The 23,457-nt window shown below is 42.9% G+C and overlaps 1 non-coding gene across 2 annotated transcripts; it reads right to left on the reverse strand.

The window, feature by feature from the left end:
- Nucleotides 1–1,777: 1,777 nt before the first annotated feature.
- On the reverse strand, nt 1,778–12,239 carry LOC101154259 (regulator of hemoglobinization and erythroid cell expansion). Of its 2 annotated transcripts, none has more exons than XR_010134916.1 (5): nt 11,583–12,239; nt 8,387–8,626; nt 4,402–4,450; nt 3,454–3,506; nt 1,778–1,983 (listed from the first exon to the last, which is right to left on the reverse strand). It is a non-coding gene; the product is annotated as a regulator of hemoglobinization and erythroid cell expansion (transcript). The 2 variants fall into 2 exon arrangements; XR_010134915.1 differs by lacking the exon at nt 1,778–1,983 and adding an exon at nt 2,660–3,188.
- Between the last annotated feature and the right edge of the window lie 11,218 nt (nt 12,240–23,457).

The following is a 23,457-nucleotide window of genomic DNA, read 5'->3' on the forward strand; positions in this document are numbered from 1 at the left end:
ATTAGGACCCCTCATAAATATTTATAAGATTGTCCTATAACCTACTGAATATGTATGTACAGCCAGTCTCACTAAGCATAAATCTCAGCCTCTCCCTTCTGTCTCTGAAGTGTCTGCTTTCAGTTTCAGCCAGAGGCTCCACTTCCCTTCCTGTAGGTTGTAACCCTTTTTTTTTTGAGACAGAGTCTCTCTCTTGTTGCCCAGGCTGGAGTGCAGTGGTGCAATCTTGGCTCACTGCAACCTTGACGTCCCAGGTTCAAGCGATTTTTCTGCCTCAGCCTCCCGAGTAGCTGGGATTACAGGCATGTGCCACCACACCCGGCTTATTTTTGTATTTTTAGTAGAGACAGGGTTTCACCATGTTGGTCAGGCTGGTCTCAAACTCCTGGCCTCAAGTGATCTGTCCGCCTCGGCCTTCCAAAATGCTGGGATTACAGGCGTGAGCCACTGCGCCTGGCCCAGGTTGTAACCCTTTATAAGAAAGAGAGTTCTCCTTTTTTAAAATTTAAAGATATCAATAATTTTAAGTAGACACCCCTATAAATTAGGGGAATGTCTAGTTAATAGATAAGAGATTCGCAGATAAGAGCAACGAGACTGCAGAGAGTGGTAGAACCAGAGGCATACGCCTCTAAAGACCAGGGCTCTGGAGGGATTCTCCATGGAATATGCTGGGAAACACTGCCTGCAGTCACTGATTCCCAAACTCAGGTACTGATTTGAATGAGAATCTTCAGAAATCCCTGGAGGGACCAAAGGTGCTGAACACATCCAGCCAGCGATCTTCCCGGGCCCTGTGTGTCATGGCAGTCTAAACAGTGGTTCTTCTTTTTGGTCCCTCTAGTCCTGGGGCCAAGCCCAGTCCTGGCTAAAGCAGATACAGGCCACTGAAAAACTGAAAAACTGATGGTTGGGTTCCCACTGCCTTCTGCGCCCCTTCTGTGCAATGTCCCACTCTCCCCACCCTATCACCAAGACCAGACCAAGATGAGGGTGCAGGAGAAGCAGCTGCCCATTCTGAGACTGAATATGGATGGAGAGGCAGGTTCCCAACATGCTGGTCCTGGTGAGAGGCCTAAGACTTGTTGAGTGCCTGATCCCTGTTGTCCCACAGGCAGGACTTTCCTGTCCCTATCCTCTCACCACCTCTAACTATCATGCCCATTAGACTTCTCCCTAGATGGGAGAAGATGAAAGAAGAGGTGGGGTTGCCAGAGCAAGACTCAAGGTAGAAGGCTTCTGGCCTTGTTAGTACTTGACCAACCTCCCCAGGAACCTTTCCCACTGCCACCATTGGTCCAGTCTGTGGGGTCCCTGCCATCCACAGACTGACCTCAACATGGGTTTCTCTCTTCTGCCTGGAGTCCTGCCTTCTAGCTGCCTCCAGAGAAACATGCAAGTCCTTTTGTTATGAGGGTTTAACCACTGGGCATTTCTGCATTACCACCTTCTCTACTTCCACTCTTGCCCCTACAGTCTGGCTCAATACAGTAGCCAGAAAAATCTTTTTAAAACACAAGCCATGCTTGAAACTTTCCATTTTCCAAGCCCCCTCCTAATAGTGAAGAACCCTGACTCTCCACATCGTTGCTGTGACCCTTGCAACCCCCCAACTCCATTCCAGACACATTCATCTCCTCGCTTTTCTTTGACCATGTCAGGTACACGTCTACCTCAGGGCCTTTGCACTGCCATTCCTCCTGCCTGAAATACTCTTTCCCTATTTATCATCAGGTGTCACATTCTTACCTTTTTTTTAGGTCAAATATCAGTAAGGCCTTCCCTGAACACCTGATACAAACTAGCAACCCACTCTTACCTCTTATAAGGAAGTGTAGGGTAGGGAATGCTTGCTTTATTTCCCCGTAGCACATCCCACCATCTGACATGTTGTGTGTTTATGTGTTTCTTTGTTCGTTCTAGAAGGTAAGCTCTGTGAGGACAAGGCTTTGTCTGTTGGGATCACTGCTGTATTCCCAGGACCTAGATCACGGAAGTGCTTAATGAGTACTTGTGAATGACGAAAAGAAGGAGTAAATCAATTGTAAAGTTCCAGTCATCTACCACAGTTCCCACGGGAGCTGTTCCTGGCCAGTGGTGACACATAGCCCACTTCCCGCTTGGCACTCCTCCCCCGCCCCCTTTCTCAGGTGGCCCCCATGCTTCCTGGGAGCTCTCCAAGTTCCTCAGTAAGAAGCACTTCCCAGGCACCTGCAGCCCCCCATGCCTCCTCCCCCACATCTGGCATATTGTCCAGCAGTTGTATTGTGCAGACACACGAGGCAGTCAGCCATGCACATGATCACAGATACAAGCATGACTCCTAAGTTGACACCCATGGGGTGTTAACTCCTGACAGGGTAAGACTGGAGAGACAAAAGCAGCTGGGCCTGAAATGGTCTGAATCCCCCTCCTCGGCCCTTTTGCCTCAGGAGGGGCAGGAGCTCAGAGGGCTTCCTTGTTGGCCAGTCTGTCTCAGGAGCCTGCCTCTGGGGCAGCATGGACGAGCATGTCCTGTGTTTCTTGTATGTCACCCCTTTCTATTAGAACTGTACTTTGATTCTAATAAATCAGAAGAAATGTCTAGCCATCCACCTCCATCAGAATATGTTTTATGTTTTATTTTTATTTATTTACTTTTTTTAGAGATGGAGTCTCACTCTGTCGCCAGGCTGGAGTGCAGCGGTGTGATCTTGGCTCACTGCAACTTCCGCCCCCTGGGTTCAAGTGATTCTCCTGCCTCAGCCTTCCAAGTAGCTGGGATTACAGGCATGCACCACCACACCTGGCTAATTTTTGTATCTTTAGTAGAGACGGGGTTTCACCATGTTGGCCTGGATGGTCTTGATTTCTTGACCTGGTGATCTACCTGCCTCAGCCTCCCAAAGTGCTGGGATACAGGTGTGAGCCACTGCGCCTGGCCTATGTATTTTTTTTTTAAACACACACATAAATCTAAAGCAAAGGGTATGCCAAGATTCAGCTGGGGCCAGGTCTGACCCCCACTCTGAGCATCTCATTAGCTTCCCATCAGTGGAATACAATGGAGACGTATTCCACTTGGTCTGGTAATGTCCTCCTGGGGTGATGAAAAGGAGCATGTTGGCGTAGACAGCAAACTTGTCCTCCTTCTGGGGGGCCAGGTTGATCACGTTGGAATATATGCCATCAGCATGGCAGGAAAGATCCTTTAGAGACAGAACCCTGGTTAGAGGCAGATGGCTGGGCACCAGGGACTTCCAAAGACAAAACCAGGCATTGGGCTGTTCCTACAGGACAGCAAGTAGAATGCTGAGTTCTTGCTGCACAAGCCCTAGATCTCAGTTTTCACAGGCATTTCCTCCAGATCTGCCCCCCGCCTCATCCCACCACCCTCTGTGTGGGGTCTAGGTAAGGAAGCAGCCAGAAGGCCAGGATCCCCCCCCCCCACTTGCGACTGGACTAGTTCCTTACCGAGGACTTGTGGGGAAAGTTGGTCTGATGCCTCAGTTGTTTCTTAAATAGTCCTAGAAAAATGGATAAACTCAGAGTCAGTCTGAGTTGGGTTAATAACCATCTTTACTAGGTTGTTTGCTGGATTTAGGGCTTAACTTTGAAATGCAAAATCCACCACACTCAGCCCATTGGGCCTCTGAGACTAAGTTAAATTCCCACGAAGACACAGGGGAAATGAGTACGCTTTATAATTTATAATTTTGTTTATTATTTAGAAGAGATTATTTGGCATCAATATTTCTTTTAGCTGAGGCATATAGGCCATAAGCATATATGCAGATGGCTTATACTATATATAACTTTCAGCATGAAGAACTTGTGTGATGAGTAATTCTTATTGCTGTGTACAGAGTCCCCAGCAAGTCTAGAGAAGAGGTCTTATCTTCATATCTCCTTCATATTACCCTCCCACTACCCGCTCCCCTCCCCGACAAGGCTGCTCCATAGGAAAAACACCCCAATCTCTGCCCCCAGTTTCTCCTCTCTTCATTCCCAGTTCCAGGGCCAGCTTGTTCAACTCACTCTCGTGCCTCCATTTCTTCAGGGTCATGGACAAGAGACCCACCAGGAGCAAGATGAGGGACACCACAGCAATGGAGCCAGAAAGGGCTGTGGCTGCTGTGCTTAAGCTGAAGGAAGCAACTAAGAGACATGAGGACCATCCAGCTGCTCTGGCTGGCTTTGGTGACCCTCCACAAAAGTGCCCTGGGGCCTCCTCGCCCTTGTAGAAGCTCTCCCACTTCCAGGCTTCATCTCCTTAGTGGCCAACCATTTCCTGCCTCCACTTTAGCCCGTCTTTTCAGCTCTAGCCTCCATACCCATGGCCCCCACTCACACCAATCCCCACAGATCCTTCCCCAGGAGCCCACCTTCCTCCTTCATGGATCCAGCCCTTCTCTCACCCACCTGCTGAGTCCTGCAGTGTTAGTCTCTGGCTTCAGGGTGGTGATGTTCTCTGCATAAGGGGAAGGAGAGGAAAGTAATACGAAGGAGATAGGAAGGTAATTCTTGCACACCTATGCAAATGAGCTCTACAGAATCCTAAATGGTAATATTAGCTACTGTTTATTGTGAACTTAGTATATATTGGGCACATTCATTATCTTGTTTAATCTTCATATATAGACCTGAGATAGGAACAATCATTATTCCTATTATACAGTAAAGAAAAACAGCTCTTGGGGATCACACTTGCTCAGGGTCATAGGGCTGGTAAGTGGCAGAGTTTGGACATAAACCTCCATCTTTCTGACTTTAAGTCTAGTGCTCATACACAGTATATTCTGCTGCCTCCATGTGATTGTTTAACTCCAGAGCTCTACCATTCCTACCAAGGGTTAGCAGATATGACAGGAGGTCCAGAAAAAGAGATAACCAGGATGTGCAGTGCTAGGTACCTGGGGGAGGGCATGTGAGAGGGGTTGACAGGATCAGGACATAAGCAAGGCCAGTAGAGCTACGACTAGGAAGAGGTGGCAGGCGTAGGAGCCTGCCCATGCTCTGGTGGGGAAGGGGAGAATTATTCACACCAGGAAAGAATTTCTCCTGCCTCGAGGGATGGAGACACAAAGTCCATCCCCTCTCCAGACACATTCTGTCCATAGATTCTCAGAGCTAGAAGGAATCTTAAACCCTTCCATTGTATAGGTAAGGAATCTCAGGGGAAGGCACTTGCCTGAGGCAAGTGCTGTAGCCAGGACTGGAGTCAGGCATTTGACTCCAAACCCAAAGCTCTCTTTATCTGCATTCAGTCTCCTTCCTGTTTCTTCCCCATAAAGTGAAGCTGCATGATTCAGCCCTTATAGCAGATAGCACCTTTCAGGCCACATGTCTTGGGGAGCTGGCTGTGCAATGCAGAGACTGTGGCCAAGGTGGGGTGGGGGGAACCCATTGGATCACTAGGGCAATTTACTAGCCACCTTGGATAAATAGCATCTGGGAATACAAGTACCAAGTTTTACAGACTTTAGGGGCACCAAGGCCAGATGGGATTCTGTTGGGTATCCTAACAGCTCCCTTCCTTTCTGCCTTTTTCCCTGTCTCCCTTCTGAGTGAGATAGCTGACCTCACCAAGTTTCCCTTTGACAGCTACTGGATGGAGGGTAGGAAGGGGTCTTGGAAACCAGACCTTTCCAGTGCCCATGGCGCCAGCCATGAATCATGCAAGATGAAGCATCAAGTCACAGGGCATGATGTATGGGGGAGTGGGGTGGGGCAGATGACACACCTAAACCCTGAGCAATGAGAAGGGAACTTGGGTCTCCAGCTGGGGCAGGCTGGTGGGAGTGGAGCACACCTGTTATGGCAGGAGGGAGATAGCATGAGGGTGTCTATCCAGGGCCAGAAAGGCAAGTACCTATCCTGGGCAGGCAGAGGAGGTGGGTAGGAGCAAGAAGAACAAAGGAGGATGTCATGAAAGTGCCTGAGATTTAAAGTCCAGTTGTAGCAGGATGAGCCGCAGACAAAACCTCCCAGACACTGAATTGTAGAAGGAAGGGCTTTATTCAGCTGGGAGCATCAGCAAGCTACTGCCTTAAAATCCGAGCTCCCTGAATGCACAATTTCTGTCCCTTTTAAGGGCTCACAACACAAAAGATTTCACATGAAAGGGTCATGATTGATTTGAGCAAGCAGGCGGTATGTGACAGGGGCTGCATGCACCAGTGGTCAGAGAGAAACAGAACAGGGCAGGGAGTTTCACAATGTTCTTCTATACAATGTCTGGAATCTATGAATAACATCAGTTTCTAAGTTATGAGTTGATTTTTAACTACTGGGTTTAGGCCACGCAGGCCCAGGCCTGGTTTTGGGCCTGGCGCTGGGCTGCTTGTCTTTGGTTTTACTTCCTTGTTGTTTTTTTCTTAAAACAGGTACTGAGTATAAAACAATATAAAACAATGTGAGAGGGTCTCTCTCTTCCCTCATTTCCCCCCTTTGAGACTCTCACTTTTTATCAGTGGGAGTTCTCACTCTTATTTTTGCTACTTATGTCTTTTCGTGCAATAGATTGATAGTGATTTATATAGTATGCTTGTGCTGAAGCATTTTGGTGAACTAAGGTTAAGCGACGAAGTTTTTTATCATTTGGAGAAATACAGGTATCAGACAAGGGAGCAGTAAGCAGGTTCCTATTACTATTATTACTCTTATTATAAGAGTTTTAAATCCACCTATTCCTGGGAACCAATTTCCAAACATGGCTCCCAGATTGAGTCCGTGCCACACTTGCACAGGTGCATGTGCCAGTTTTGTTATATCTTTAACTATATCCTCAACTACTTGCCCCTGATCATCTATGTGTAGACAATAATTAGTAAGGTCAAATTTTTCACAAACTCGTCCTTCAGCTGCTAGCAAGTAATCAAGAGCTAGTCTATTTTGATAGATAGCATTTCTCATCAGAGTCTCTTGCCAGGCAAGAACAGTCAAGGCTTGACCAGTTTTATTAGTAATAATTTCTAAAACAGCTTGTAACCATATGATTTGGTTGAGCATGTAGATGGGGGTTCGATATCCCCATGAGACATCTTGTGCCCAAGTGGCAGGTCCATAGTATTGTAAGATTTTTTCAGGGGGCCATTCATCGTCTTTCCAATCACCTATGGCTATGCTTCATTTTTCACAGGAAGCACAGACTGGGAAGCCCAGAAGTTTACCTGTTTTTATGGGCACTAAGAAGAAAGATGGCTTAATGGTGCCAATTACACAGCTACCTGTCCACTGATCAGGCAGCTTAGCATAAGCTCTGTGTCCACATATCCAGTATAACCCAGTGGGGGCTGTCCAGTCCCAGTGCAATTCTGGGTGGGCCCAAACAGTCTGCAACTTTGGAAATTTACTGAATGGATTTCTTTCTGTGTAATTGGAACTCCACCATGTAACTGTTTTTGTGGTACCATTATACAGCTTTTGCCCAAGACAACTAAGCTGCCCTACAGGATGAGTAAATCCTTTTCCTTCTCTAGCTATGCAACACTATCCAATAATAAGACTTTCAGAACCCAAAATTTGTCAGGGTGGTTCTTTTGGGCTGGGAATTCATCAGGAACCGGGTCTATAGGAACTAATTCTCGGGCTTCCCATGGCCATTGATCTCCTGTTACAGTTCCTCCACAAACATAACATGAGGCGACTTGTAGAGACTGGGCTACATGTTCGGCTAATTGCAAAAACAAATTTTTAGTTTTTCCTGGAATCTCAGGTACTGGCACATTTAGTTCATCACAGAAAGTCTGAAATACTGGTTCTGGAGAACGTTTTTGAACCTCTCCTTTTATTAGGATGCCTACACTAGGATCTAGTCCTTTTCCATCAATGCCTAATGTTACATATTTTTCTTTATTCCACTTTGGGTCTGAGGGGTTTGTGATTATCAATTCTAAAAGGTCGCAGCTCCCACTCATGCAGGAGAGGCTGACTTTTCCTTTTTGGAGCCAAACACTATCTTTTTTAACTTCTTTTCAAGTAGCCCAAATAACGCAAGACCCGTATTGACACATCTCACATAAATATGATTCTTGACAGATATACTTATTTTTTTTCACTGTGTAACTTTTTTTTCCAATTTAGAGAACCACATCCTCATCCATGCTGCTTACTATCAATAGTGGCACAAGCGTCAAATTTTAAGGTTACATTTTTGGGGACCCCTCTTTCTTCTGTTCTAGCTATTACCTTACTTGTGTCACCTAGAAAAGGACCAGTCCTTAATTTTATTTTAAAAACTGTGATCATGGGAGGCTTAAAATGGGTCATAACACGCATCAAGTTGGTTATTTCCTGGGCTACCTACCTTGGATAGAATAGCATTATACAAACAAGTTTCTTTTAGAGTCCTGGTACACTTATAATAACCATAAAATAATAGGAATGTAGCAATCTTCTGTCCTACCTCAGTGACTTGATGTATATACTGGAAACAGTTCTCAGTCTGAGGAAGGTCAGTGGAAGTCCTTACTGTACAAGTCCAAATTTTAAGGAAAATGAGTCCCGCTATGAGTTTCCTCATGCTTCAGCTGTGCGTGGACCAGTCAGCTTCCGGGTGTGACTGGAGCAGGGCTTGTCGTCTTCTTCAGAGTCACTTTGCAGGGGTTGGTGAAGCTGCTCCCATCCATGTACAGCTCCCAGTCTACTGATGTTTAAGGGTGGTCTCGGTGGTTAGGCCCACTAGAATAAACTGAGTCCAATACCTCTACACAGTTATGTTTAACTGGGCTCTCTGACACCAGGAGCAAGGTGGCGGGGTTTAGGTGTTGCAAACTTCAATGGTTACGCGGGGATGTTCACAGAGCAAGATTGGTATCTAGCTAGTCTAGCATTCATTAGCTAATGGTGTCCTTTGGTATTTATTAAAATCACCACAGTATAGGGGGACTTTATGTTTAGGTTTTGTCTAAGAGTTAGCTTATCTGCTTCTTGTGCTAACAGGGCTGTTGCTACCAGGGCCCTTGGACATGGCGGCCAGCCTTTGGAAACCCCATCTAGTTGTTTTGAGAGATAGGCCACTGGCCTTGGCCAGGGCTCTACAGTCTGGGTTAAAACTCCAACTGCCACTTTTTCTCTTTCTGACACATAGAGTGTTAAAGATTTTGTCAGGTCAGGTAGCCCCAGGGCTGGGGCCGACATGGGTTTTTTCTTTTTTTAACTCATGAAAAGCTCATTGCTGTTGGGTGTAATAGATGCAGTTTATCTAATCTACATTTTTATTGACTGTCATCTACCAAAATATTGACTTAAATCCTGTAACTATTTGATTTCAAGCTTTAAATTGATCTGGTGTTCCTTGCGGGGCTCCAATTGCATCTAAATAGATGTGAGAGTTGAAAGACCCATAAGGGGCTTCTCTCGCTTTACGATGTCTTATTATTATTTTTTTCCTTCCTCTGGTTGATGAAATGCCAGGGTGAAAGGGATAGCCAAATAGGCTAAAGCACAAGTGCCACTCCAGTTATTCGGCAGAGTGCCCAGTAAAGGTCCACCACAATACCATCACACATCCGCTCGGGGATGAACAAGGGCTGACTGATTGATAAGCTCTTGAAAATTCTTAAGCTCACTGCATCCCTTCAGGTCTCCAAGGAATGCTAAGTCTCCTCCCTGCCATGAGAGACATGAAGTGAACTTAGTGTTGGGAGACGGAAGCTGGATGGCCCTCGGGGATGACCCGCAGGGACTTTGGGATAGAGCAGAGAGAGCTTGGCATGACTTATTACTCCAGGCTGTAGAATCCTGGAAAACAGCTACCATGCAGCCCGTGCCTGGTCAACTGGAGGACCACCTTAGCGGAAGGGGGACAATCAGGGCCTCTGGCCTGCCATGTGCACAAGCATAACAATTGCATTTGTTTAAAGTGCAGATGGAATATTTGATCCATTTCAGCCAGGCACTTGCATCTTGGCGTGCTGTCTTAATTGCCAAAGTTTGTTTTAAGTCTTTAATTTTTATGATCCTCTAGTAAAATGAATGTTTCCTTTAGCACCAATTTGTATTAGTTTTTAGACCAAAGAAAGCTAAACACCATTTTATATTTAATAATGTTTCTTGTATGATTTTTATACCAGATAAGCTAAATTTTACCTTTATATTAGTGTGTTATTAATTTTAAACTGAATTTAATAAAACCTTGTAGACATATTTATCCAATTTTTCATGTCTGACCATAAGGTAAGATTTTATAGACTCTTTTTAACCTTTTATAATTTTTTTAAAGAGCAGGTTGATGCTTTAAGAAAAACCTGTTGCATTTTTTACTTTAATGTCCAGTTCACAGAAAAACTGGATGACACCTTTTTAACTTTAGCTAATATGTTTACACACAGAATTTTCTTTATAATTAATGTTTTAAAACTTGCTTAAACTTTTAAAACAATAATTGTTTTTAACCTTTTAATGTAGGTAAAAATCCACATTCTTATGCCCCTTTATAATCTTTTTACCAAAGGTATGTTTTACTTTTCTTATACACCTTGCACATAAACTGTTTTTTTAATAGTACTCAGGAGGCCTTACTACTTTTAAATTATACAACATTTTTTGCATAAATTTTTTTATAACATTTTTTCTTTCACGACTTTTGCCGACAATTCTTCAACGTGTCTCAACTTTCTGACTTATTACAAACATTTTTTTTTTCTTTAAACAACAGTTAATTTATTTCAGGACAAGAATTTACCATATAACACTCTTTTTACATAAATTCTTTCTCCCCCCCACCCTTTTTTTTTTGGAAGATAACCATTCCTTTTTTTTTTTTTTTAAAGCAAACTTTCTTTATGCCTTTGGACTAGACTGTCTAAGGCCACAAGATTAGAAGTTACGATAATACATGTTACACTGTTAACTTTAAGCAAACTTCACTTTTGTTGAAAACCTTGTAAGTTTGGGATTTCAATTATCCTTTGCTATTAATAAGACCTTGTTTAGTCTAAATTAACTTAGAGTTGGTATAGATGGCCTTTTTTTCTCTCTACGGGTCTTTCTTTGCCTCTGCCAGCCGCTTATGCTGCTGTTCTCTTAACTACGTTGAGGGGGCAAGGGGGTATAAAACCAGCTGTAACTGTCTATGTACGGAAACTGGTCTGGGTGCCTTGGCTTACAGGTTACTTTGTGTCATACCTTTGAAACAAGGGACCTGTCCAGGCTTCCTTCTGATGGCCAACCCACCTCTAATGCTGGCCAGCCTATTTCACACAAAGTTCTAAGTTTTCCTGGTGTCACAGTAGCACTGTAATCTCCCTTAAATTCTTTCTTGAATTTTTTTTTTAACATAGTTCCTAGTGGGGTGGGCTTATTTGTACCTGACCCATGCTTCTTCGAGACAAAACACCACACCCACACCACACACATGCCACAAACAAAAAAACACGTAAAAAGGGCACACACACACTTTTGCAGTTTACACCAAACCAAAATCAAAACCAAAATCAGAGTATCCAGAAATCCAAGCCAGGTCAAAACCAAAACCAAAGTATCACACAATCTAAGTCAAGTCAAAACCAGAACAGAAGTGCCGATGCAGGCATGTTGTGGGTGATCAGGCCACACTTCCACCCAGATGGAGTGGGGCAAGTTCCAAAGACTAGTCTTACCAAGTTTCAGATGTCCGGACTCCAAGTGCCAGTTCCTTCCCGGTGTTCAGCCACTGTGTTAATCCTCCGCAGGGGCCTGCTACACGCTGCTCTGGTGAGGCGTTCCACCGGGGCAATTTCCCACCCGGGAGTGCTCTTTGGATCGTGTCACTCAGGCTGGCCGGAGTCCCCCGCAGGGATGCTCCACAGGGGAGGCCTAAGCCGCCTAAGGGGCTGCCTCGGCTGTCCATCAGTTACCTCGTTTCCTGGTCAGGGAACCAAGAAATGTAGCAGGACGAGCCGCAGACAAAACCTCTCAGACACCGAATTGTAGAAGGAAGGGCTTTATTCAGCTGGGAGCATCAGCAAGCTACTGCCTTAAAATCCGAGCTCCCCGAATGCACAATTTCTGTCCCTTTTAAGGGCTCACAATACTAAAGATTTCACATGAAAGGGTCATGATTGATTTGAGCAAGCAGGCGGTACGTGACAGGGGCTGCATGCACCGGTGGTCAGAGAGAAACAGAACAGAGCAGGGAGTTTCACAATGTTTTTCTATACAATGTCTGGAATCTATGAATAACACCAGTTTCTAAGTTATGAGTTGATTTTTAACTACTGGGTTTAGGCCAGGCAGGCCCAGGCCTGGTTTCGGGCCTGGCGCCGGACTGCCTGTCTTTGGTTTTACTTCCTTGTTGTTTTTCCTTAAAACAGGTACTGAGTATAAAACAATATAAAACAATATGAGAGGGTCTCTCTCTTCCCTCACAGTGACCTGGGTCTCAGACACTTCCTAACTGTGATCTTAGGACAAACACTTAGCTTTTCTGAGCCTCATCTGTGAAACAGACAGAATATGAATGCCTACCTCATGGAGTTGTTTAAGAACTCAGTGATCAGACTATTATTCAACAGTAATAACGAGCCAGGCCCAGTGGCTCACGCCTATAATCTCAGCCCTTTGGGAAGTCGAGGCAGGAGGACCGCCTGAGCTCAAGAGTTTGAGACCAGCCTGGGCAATATAGCTAGACCTTGTCTCTACTTTAAAAAAAAAAAAAAAATCCAAAAATTAGCTGGGTGTGCTACTGCATGCCTGTAGTCCCAGCTCCTTGAGAGGCTGAAATAGGAGAATCACTTAAGCTAGGGAAGTCGAGGCTGCAGTGAGCCATGATCACACCACTGTACTCCAGCCTGGGTGACAGAGCAAGACCCTGTCACAAAAACAAACAAAGAAACAGAAGACAGGAATAACCACCATTTGTATTGTTCTGGTTTTCAGTTGGTCTTACCTGAGCAGAGTAATTGGGTGAGATTGTCCACGGAGGCATTGCTGGCTCTCCAGTCCTGGAACTTACAGTTGGTCCAATTCATTTTGCCAAAGGGTCCATCCAGGAGGTTCTTCTTTCAAGTATTGAGATTCCCGAGAGAAGTAGGTCCCCTTAGATAGAAGCAGAGTTTCTCAGAGGTATTTAGCAGCAGCTGGTGGACACAGGACTCAGGGAGCTGGCCCCCCCTCTTCCCTTCCATGTCTTTCATTCCTGCATGGGAACCTGTCAGATGGAGAGATTGTTAAAATCTCACCACTGGAGGGGAGGGCCTCAAAGGCCATGGAGATAGCACCTCTCTCTTAGTGAAGGCATCTTCAGATAGAATTCAGCACAAATTCAAAGGTGGCTCCCCAGCCCCTATCTGTCACATCGCCCTCTCATCTATTAGTATCTGAAGTTACCTTGATCATTTATTTGTTTACTTGATTATTGTCAGCCTCTCATCACATGAATGTGAGCTTCATAAGAACAGAGACCTTATCTGTTTTGGCCAACATTTCACCCCCAGTGTCTAGAAAGTGCCTCATGCAATGAATAGGTCCAATACATATTTCTTCAATAAATGAATGAATGAATGAATGCCAAAGACTCCTTTATAAAAGCCAGGGTCAACTGACCTCTGCCAGAATTTTGGAGAGCCTACACCACAGACTTTTGAACCTCTTAGCTGATGACAAATCTTTAGCCTTCGAAGCGGAAATTGATTTGAAAGAGCCCAAAGTACTCCGGTAAAGTAGGTGATGTTGAACTGGGTAATGTCAATTTCAGAAAAAGAGGACACGTGCCTGTGAAACACCAAGAGCAGTGTCCTGGGGTTGGGGAGGACACCTGCCTGGGTATGGGTGGCCAAGGGGAAGAAGGAAGAGAAAGAGCAGGGGAAGATGCTGTCCCACAGCCACCACCACAGGTGTTCACCTGCCTCAGGCGCCAGCCCTGCTCAGGGTGAGAGGCGAAGAGGGAGGTGTGCTTAAGGCCAAATGAAAGAGGATCTGCCACCCTCTCCTCCCCCAACTGTTACCACATTCTAGCAAAGAGAGCTGCAGGAGCAGTCAGGAAATCCCCTAACAAGGCAAGCATTGGAACCAAGAGCCCAGGTGGCACGGATGAGTCACTTCACCTACTTGGACTCAGTTCCCCTATTTGTGAGATGAAGCAAGGATGAGAAGAGGAACAAGACGTGATCAAGAAAAAGGTGAATGTTTTCACAAGTGCCTGTCATTGCCCCCTTCTGTTGTCCCCTTCCACATGTCACCTGGTACATTGTACATTTCTTCTAACAATTGTGTTATTGGCCAGGAAATACAGAGAATTCTTTTAGAGAATAGGTTTTCTAAGTGTTAAAATTGTTTCTATTTTTAATTTTGTAAGGGGAGGACATCATCACCTTTTCAGTTTGGGACTTTTGAAGTGTTTGTTTCATTAGGTCACATTCAGACGGTTTTAGAATTCAAAAGGTACAAAAGGATAGCCCTGGAAAAGCTGCTCATCTGCTCTTGACCCCAGGCATCTAGTTCTCCTCCCTGCAGGAAACCAGCATGCCCAGTTTATTGTGTACCTTATGTGAACATGAGCAAACACACAGACAGAAACACACTCACCATACAGGCGTCTTCTTTACACATGACAGTGTACTACATACTTTGTTTTGCCTTTTGCTTTTTCACTTAATATATCTAGGTGTTAATTTATTATTAATACATACAGAACTTTCTCATTCCTTTCTTCCTCTTCAGAGTGTTCCGTTCTATGGTTGCTCACAGTTTATTTAACTGGTCTCCTAGTAGTAAATTTAGATTGTTTCCACTTTTTACACTTGAAATGATGATGTAATTATTAAACTGCAAGAAATATCATTTGCACAGGTGTAAATATGTGTGTAAAATTAGAGAAATGGCCATTAAAATAGATCTGCCATCCCAGTTTTAGGAAGTCAGTATTCCTTTTTACAAATCCAAAATACAGTGTTACCCAATTTGACTACTCATATTATAAACCAGATTTCACTCTGGCTGTTTCCAAAAATCAAAGCACTCCTCAGAGAACAAAGATATGACATCACTGAGGATATTCCACAGAACTACCAATTTCTCTAAAGGCCGACCTCCAAGGAGAATCCAAACACCTTCAGCCATAGCAGCATCACTAGAGTGAGTATAGCATGTCCCTGGATGCTGACGATGGAGCAATAAACCCTCATGACACAGACATTTCCAAACAATTCAAGCAAAGTTTACTGAGTGCCAACTACATAGTCTGTTTAAAGCCCAGTCTGTCCTATTATGCTGGTCTTTCAGTTTAAATAAATAAATAAATAAATAAATAAATAAATAACCCAGTCTGTAAGGATGAATAGAAAATGGCCTTGTCGTCAAGAAACCAATGATCTAGGGAGCAGTTCTCAAAGTGTAGTCCAGGGACCCCCTGGGGGTTCCAGAGATCTTTTCAGAGGGTTCATGAGGTCAAAACCACTCTCTTAATAATACTAAGATACTAGTTGCCTTTTTCACTCTCAGTTTCTCTCAAGCATACGGTGGAGTTTCCCAAAGTCTATGTGACATGTGATATGGCATGAGACTGAGTGCAAAGGCAGACCTGAGAACTCAGCTGTCTTTTATTGAGCTAGGTATGAATAATGAGATTTGCACATGCATAAAACAGTGCTTCTCTTTTCATTAAATTCTTCATGCTTTGGGAAATAGTTATATTTCATAAAAAGTATTATGTTTAAGATGTAATGGCTTTAGTACTATTTTCTAAGGGGATTAGATAAATATTTTTAAATTTTCTTAGTTTTAATTTCTGATATGGTCAATATGAATAGATATAAACTACATAAACAATAGCATTTTGGGTTCCTTAGTACTTTTTGAGAGTGTACAGGGGTCTGGAGGCCAAAGAGTTTGAGAATTGCTGATCTAAGGACCCATGGCATTTCTTCACCATAGGGCAAGAGAGGAGCATTTTGCCTTATCTGCCAAGAGTGTGCTATGCTACATTCAGGGGTGCAAGCCAAAAGATTCAGGAGGAACAGATTGGGTGTTCTCAAATAGCGATGTGTCAAGAGGACAGCAATTGCTTGGACACAAGAATTCCCCCCGGAGCCTCCTGGCTGGCAGTGCAGCGGCTGTGTAGAAAGGCTCTACCAGAGGGGCAAAGTCCAGGCATGAGGCAACAAGGAGGCTCTGAGGTTGGGGGAGCCTGCAGAAGAAGCGGAAGAGGAAGCTGGATAAGTCCGCCGCCCCTGGACTAAGCTGCTGACTACCTCCTGCTGTGATTCCAAGAGCAATTGCCTCAAAAAACTTCCTTGCAGGTGCTGGTGACTGAAATTCCAGTGGAGGTGTTTCATTCCCTCAGCCAAAGGCAAATTCAATCCCAACAATCTCAAGTATCACTCAAGCTTACACAAGTGTGCAAATAACATTATGGAAGATAGATTCGAAGGTCACACTTTAATAAAACAAGAGAGTGTGTCTATAACAGGAGTGGGGTGGGATGGGTGGAGCGGATGGGAAATGGAGAACAAAGAAGACTCAAAAATATGAAATAAATAGAACGTAAGAACAGTTCGTGGACCCATGATGTAAGAATGCCACTAGGGGGATTGGTCAATCTGATTCTGGGTAGCTAAAATCAAAGAAAAAAAAAATCCAATCCAGTCAAACTTCTCTTTAGCATATGGTATGTCCTTAGCAGCGTGAGACAGGTTGCAAGGAGAGAGAAGAATGAGACACGGGCCCTGGGTTCAGAGAGTGCTACCCCACGCTCACCCCCCACCCCAATTTAGAGAGGAAAATATCCGCGGCAACCATAGCAGCTGTAACAAAAGGTGGGTGTATAATCAAAGCTAAAAAGATGTACAAAGAAAGGGCTATTGGATCAGAAAGGAGGAGCAGGTTGTTTCTAACTTGAGTGACAAGGGAAGACTACATGGAGGAGGTGGCATTCGTTGTGGTCACGGATGTGTAGGAAGGATTCCTATGGCAGTGCTGAGGCTGTGGATATACCAGATGGGAGGGTGCTTGTAGTGAAGGCATGGCAGTTGGAATATCCAGCCATTTTTCCTTCCATGAACATCTGAAATCATTGCTAAGAGAGGGAGCATTGTACACCTGAGTGTGAAAGGAAGGCTGTCACCTAGGATGCAGAAGGAGGGAGGAACAGAACCTGGGAAGACAGAGGGCAAGAAAGACAGTTCATGAACTTCAAGAGCCCAGTGGACTGAGATCATGTCTGATTTCACTTATCTCCCCGGCTTCCAGGCCAGTGCCTGGAACACAGCAGCCCTCAATAAATGCTCATTGAATGAATGAGAAGTTGGACACACTCCCTTTGCTCTTTTTCAGGCTGGCCACAGATGTGCTGCCGTAATCGAGTGGAGCCATATACTCTCACCACTTCTAGGACTTTAAATGTTTTTCTGGTTGCTTTCGCAGAATTTCATTTCTCAAAATAGAAACCCTGTGTCCTCTTGAGGTTTATTACAGAGACATTTATTGGTTGGGGTTGCTTTAAAGATCACCATCAGGTTTTCATTTTGCACAGCAGCTTATCTGCAAACGTCAAACAGGTGTCTTAACATTTGGCATCCTAAGAAAATTAAACTGTCAGCCTCTTGGGCTCCTACAAAAGAACACCAGTGAACATGTGAAGCCAGAACTGTCCACAGGTGACTTAACAGGAACTGATCCCATATTACCATCCTTTACTGGCTCTGCACATATCCTTCATTCAATTTAAAAACATAATAAAAATTTTTTTTAAGCAAGCACATTTTACGTACTTATTTGTTTATTTAGACAAGAGTCTCACTCTGTCACCCAGGCTGGAGTGCAGTGGCGTGATCTCGGCTCACTGCAACTTCTGCCTCTCGGGTTCAAGTGATTCTCCTGCCTCAGCCTCTCGAGTAGCTGGGATTACAGGCACCCACCACAATGTCCAGTTAATTTTTGTATTTTTAGTAGAGACGGGATTTTACCATGTTGGCCAGGCTGGTCTCAAATTCCTGACCTCAAGTGATCCACCCATCTTTTTCGGCCTCTCAAAGTGCTGGGATTACAAGCATGAGCCACCGCGCCCAGCCGCAAGCACATTTTTAACAAGTGCAAAATGGAAACCTTATGCATATCTTACGATTTCATTGACGACTCAGAACTGGGGGTATCTCGTGTGACCTCCGGTCAGCAGTTTAAAGGATGAGGCATACTTATCCCCATTTGTAGCTGAGGTAACTGAGTGATAAGTGAATTGCTCCAGGTCACAGTTAGCAAACAACAAAACCAGCATCCAAACAGAGGTCTCATAATCCCTTAAACTACCTTTCATTTACTACACAGATTGTTTCTATATCATCTTTATTAGCTGTAATAACCACATAAATTTTGGAGTAGCTAAGGACAGTTGTTCAGGTGGTTTATTGCTCAAGGGCATGACATCTAAAGAAACTATCCAACCTGTAATCCCAGCACTTTGGGAGGCCAAGGTGGGCAGATAACCTGAGGTTGGGAATTCAAGACTAGCCTGACCAACATGGAGAAACCCTGTCTCTACTAAAAATACAAAAACTTAGCCGGGCATGGTGGGGCATGCCTGTAATCCCAGCTACTCAGGAGGCTGAGGCAGGAGAATCGCTTGAACCCGGGAGGTGAAGGTTGCAGCGAGCCAAGATCGCACCATTGGACTCCAGCCTGGGCAACAAGAGTGAAACTCTGTCTCAAAAAAAAAAGAAAGACAGAAACTACGCACATCACAGACATCATTATGTTGAATTTTTTTCACTTTTTTATTTAACTGCTAACTCTAAAGGTAGGTGACATATTCTTATTAAAATAGTTTTCTGACAAATAACAATAAAATGTCTTGTCTAACAAAAATCCTTTTTTATGACAATTTTCTTTCAGATGGAAATAGATTTTCTAACAGGGTTGACTTCATTTACTTCATAAGCTGAAGCAGAGAGTGTTTGACAAAGACCTTATTGGTTTAGGTAACGAGTGCCACAATAACTAGTGCTTCCAAACAAGGAGTTGTTTTCCAACTCTTGTTTTGATTTTTATCTAATTTTTTTTTTAAATCCTGTATTAGTATTTGTGTATTGGCTAAATTTGAAGTTTTGCATTACAGTTCATATTGTCTGCCTGAATGGTAGCTCTGAATTCCTAATTTAGATCTATGGATTTTTATTATTACATAACTCACTTTTGTGGTAATTAATGATCACAGGCCATTATATATTCATAAAATAATTATTTTATATTCATAAATTAGAGACTATTATATCATGAATTGTGAATTGTATCATAGCTATTGTTTATGGGTTGTTAAAGAAAATTTCTTCAGGAGAAAAGCTAACTGCTGGTAAAGTTTCATGGCTTATTATATATGTTTTTTAAAGTTTTAAGTTCTAGGATAAACTACTATTATGTTTTAATTATGTATATGGATATATACATATATATATATATATATTTTTTTTTTTTTTTTTTTTTTTTTTTTTTTTTGAGACAGAGTCTCGCTCTGATGCCCAGGCTGGAGTACAGTGGCACGGTCTCAGCTCACTGCAGCCTCCGCCTCCCGGGTTCCAGCTATTCTCCTGCCTCAGCCTCCTGAGTAGCTGGGATTACAGGCATGTGCCACCATGCCTGGCTAATTTTTGTATTTTTAATAGAGATGGGGTTTCACCATGTTGGTCAGGCTGGTCTTGAACTCCTGGCCTCGTGATCCACCCGCCTCAGCCTCCCAAAGTGCTGGGATTACAGGCATGAGTCATCATGCCCAGCCTTAATAATATTTCTTTAACATTTAATAAGCTAATATAATATTATTTCTCCCAGGATACTGATAAGAAAAAAAAACAAACTAAAACCAGAAGATGAAAAGCTGTCTAGATAGAAAGTAAAGTAAAACTATTTGGATTATTGAATAAATTTAGGGAGAAATAGAGAGTTTAGGGTTGTTTGTTTCAGTTAATGTGTCACAGAAATGTGAGATGTGAATTTACCTTTTAGTTCCATTGTCAGCAATAATCGATGAATCTAAAAAAAAGTAGCTTTAAAAATGCAAAGAATTCAAACACATGGCCAAGTAGTTTGAATAGGAAACAAAGATGTACTCTTGCTGAAAATTATTCACCTCAAGTAAGAAATTTTTTATCTTTACAAAAGATAATACAGGTTGGAAGTTTTTGGAAATATAATGGACACAAATTTTTTCCAAATGGTGAGGAGAAATAATAATGACTAGATTCTGATTATTTTATTATACTTCAAAGGACTCTGTATTTTGCCAGCTCTTTGAGAACAAAAAATCAGCTGGAAAATGGGAAAGAATGAAAAGGTTGTACAGCACTTGGCATATTTTTTTTGTAAACATGAAGAATCTGAAATAAACATCAATAGGAATGCTGAGTATTCAAATTTCAAATCTGACTAGAAATATATAATTATTAATGCTGCAAAACAGATTCTATATGATGAGGAAAATATTACATTGAACAAATAAACTCAATTCTGTTTTGGCAAGACAATATCTAGCATTCAGAGGATCATCTACAAAAATGTATAAGCAGTATAATAACAGGAATTTTCTTCATTTATGAAAAGCATAGAAGCTTAATAGAATTTACAGCAGTATACAAATATATATTGTATATTTCAAATATGCAATAATTTGTATATATACTATATATTTGTTTATATAAACATATACTTGTATATTATTATACAAATATTATGTACTATATATAAACACCAAATATATACCAAATATTATATACTATATATAAATATTATATACTATATATAAACACCAAATATATACCAAATATAAATATTATATACTATATATAAACACCAAATATATACCAAATATTATATACTATATATAAATATTATATACTATATATAAACACCAAATAACATTTACACATTATTTAGCAGATGAAAAGCAAAACCAAATGATTAAAATATAGCAGATTTGTTGACTGAAGTTATTTTGAATCTTGTAAGAAGTGCTAAATATCACACAGTTAAATAACTTGAGGTACATTTCCTGATGTAAGCCACGTGGAACAGTTGACAATTATTTTTAGATTTGTACATTTTCAAAATGCAAATATATCTATATGTAAATATTAATTTTTTTCCCTACAGTAAATGATACAGCTGGAGAAGGATTATTTAGGTTTTTGGTTGACCACAACCATCACCAACAGAAGCACTGAATATAGGCTATAATGATTTGAGGGAGCAGGGATACAACAAAGATGAAAAAAATTTATGACAAACTTAATGGATTTCAGCATAGGTCCCCAAAAGATTCTAAGGCTGCCTTGCTTTGTCACCCAGGCTGGAGTGCAGTGGCCTGATCTCGGCTCACCGCAACCTCTGCCTCCCAGGTTCAAGTGATTCTCTTGCCTCAGCCTCCCAAGTAGCTGGGATTACAGGCACACGCCACTGCACCTGGCTAATCTTCTGTATTTTTAGTAGAGAATGGCGGTTCACCATGTTGGGCAGGCTGGTCTCGAACTCCTGACCTCAGGTAATCCACCCACCTCAGCCTCCCAAAGTGCCAGGATTACAGGCGTGAGCCACCACGGCCGGCCAGGTTGCCTATTCTTTAAAGCCAATAGTGAATAAAATATTAAAAAGTCCTGTCCAGGTGAGGTGGCTCACACCCGTAATCCTCCATAGTCTGAAGGTCAATAGCAAAATTAGTTTTTTCTATATTGGAAGCAATAATATCTCTTTAAAAGAGAGGCTTATAATAAAGAATATCTCAAGGTCTTTTCAGTATTCTAGATGACATGCATAAATTGAAAAATTATGACAAATATGAGCTTCTGCAACCATTAAAAATATACAATTGAAATTGAGAAACATAGGAGGAAGAGTGATACTGATGAAGCATTAGTGTAAGAGGAACTAAAATCCTGAAGTCGCTTTCTAAAATCTAGTTGATATGGCTGGGCTCACACCTGTAATCCCAACACTTTGGGAGGCAGGAGGATCACTTGAGCTCAGAAGTTCAAAACCAGCCTAGGTAACATGGTGAAACACTGTATCTATACAAAAATTAGCCAGCATGTTGGTACATGCCTGTAGTCCCAGCTACTTGGGAGGCTGAGAGCAGAGGATTGCTTGAGCCCAGGAGGTTGAGGCTGCAGTGAGCCATGATCGTGCCATTGCACTCAAGCCTGGGTGACAGAGCAAGACCCTGTCTCAAAAAATAAATAAATAAGTAGATTAATAAAATCTAATTGCCTCCCATGAAGTGCCTCCATATATTTTCAGTAATAATATACCAGACACATTTTCCTAAAACCATCCTAGCTCTTAGGATACATTAACTTTGGTAGTATCAGCCAGCAGTGGAAAATGTAGATACTTTTAAAACAATTATAAAAAGCTACTTATCAAGAATGTCACAAGAAAGACTATCAATTCTAGTGACCATTTTTATAGAAAATAAGATACTGAGCCGGGTGCAGTGGCTCATGCCTATAATCCCAGCACTTTGGGAAGCCGAGGGTGCGCAGATCACCTGAGGTCAGGAGTTCGAGACCAGCCTGGCCAACATGGTAAAACACCATCTCTACTAAAAATACAAAAATTAGTGGGGCATGGTGGTGCACACCTGTAATCCCAGCTACTCAGGAGGCTGAGGCAGGAGAATCACTTGAACCCGAGAGACGGAGGTTGCAGTGAGCCGAGATTGCGCCACTGCACTCCAGCCTGGGCGACAGAGTGAGACTCCGTTTCAAAAAAAAAAAAAAAAAAAAACTGAAGCAGGCATTAAAATTGCCATAGAAAATGTTGTCCCCATGAAAATTATTTTATGACTAAAACTATCTTATGATGAATTGTTACATCCCAGAGACTTTCAAATCCTGAGTATTGTGACTGAAAACACTAATTTTCTATTATCTTGGATTTAATAATTTTATATATATAATTCATATAGAACCAACTTGTGTTTGTTTCATTGGGGCACCCCTTCCTTATCCCACACAGGTGCTGTAGGGGTCAATAGTAACCCAGCACCTTTTAGTGATTAGTTAAAAAGTGACTGTGGCAAGAGGACAGCTAGCAAAGCATCTGTTCTCTTCCACGCGTGTTACCTCGTGCATGTGATTACTGTGTGTGAACCTGCCTGACAGTGGTTGCCTACTCAGGCATGAAAGGCCTGCCATGATCTGAGTCCTGCCCACCTCCCAGCCGTGCTCTCTTACACTTTATGCTGCAGCCAGCCTGGGCTTCTTGCAGTTTCTCGGTGCCCCAGGCTTGTTCTTGCCTGTGCACACTCCGCCCCACCCCTGCCTCCCCCTCCCTCACGGGAGGGCTGCAAGAGGCTCCCACACAGTGCCTGCAATCATAGCATTCCTCACACAGAGCTGTTACCTGTTACCTCACCTGCAGTCTTCCTTCCTCCCTAGACTGTCACTCCTTCAGGGAAGATTCGTGTCTCCTGTCTTTGCACACGGGTGCACTGCCCAGTCTCTGCACCTAACTGATGCTCTGTAATGCTGTTATTGGGAGAAAGACACATGAAGATGGCCAAATTTATCTATGTCT

This window comes from Gorilla gorilla, chromosome 1 (genome assembly GCF_029281585.2).
Source record: "Gorilla gorilla gorilla isolate KB3781 chromosome 1, NHGRI_mGorGor1-v2.1_pri, whole genome shotgun sequence".
Lineage (NCBI taxonomy): Eukaryota > Metazoa > Chordata > Mammalia > Primates > Hominidae > Gorilla > Gorilla gorilla.